Raw genomic sequence first — 260 nt, 5'->3', positions numbered from 1 at the left:
GGGGCGTGAAAAATATTCCTGGACGTAATGAATCAAAAAGGGAAAAACGGCAATTAGTGATTTTTTGGGTAATAAATCCGAAGTAGCTGAAATAAAAAAAATTTTTTTTCCTCGTACCCTTAGAAAAAAAAAAGGGCCAGGTACTTGTATCTTGATTTTGGTTTTTATCTTCCAAGAAAATTTTGTGAACAAGGGGTTTTGGGAAAGCAATTTAACCCTGTCGTTTTTTTAGTCCGGTTCGATTCAGTGGGGGATTGTCA

General features: G+C 35.8%; 1 protein-coding gene across 1 annotated transcript in view; it reads left to right on the top strand.

Moving 5' to 3' along the window:
* Positions 1–260, top strand: part of LOC119593182 (transcription initiation factor TFIID subunit 11-like) — a gene marked incomplete in the record, with an annotated part of 72,269 nt that overhangs the window by 35,761 nt on the left and 36,248 nt on the right.

This window comes from Penaeus monodon, chromosome 31 (assembly GCF_015228065.2).
Source record: "Penaeus monodon isolate SGIC_2016 chromosome 31, NSTDA_Pmon_1, whole genome shotgun sequence".
Classification (NCBI taxonomy): domain Eukaryota; kingdom Metazoa; phylum Arthropoda; class Malacostraca; order Decapoda; family Penaeidae; genus Penaeus; species Penaeus monodon.
The sequence above is the reverse complement of the archived record's forward strand: the minus strand, read 5'-3'. Positions and strand labels throughout refer to the sequence as shown.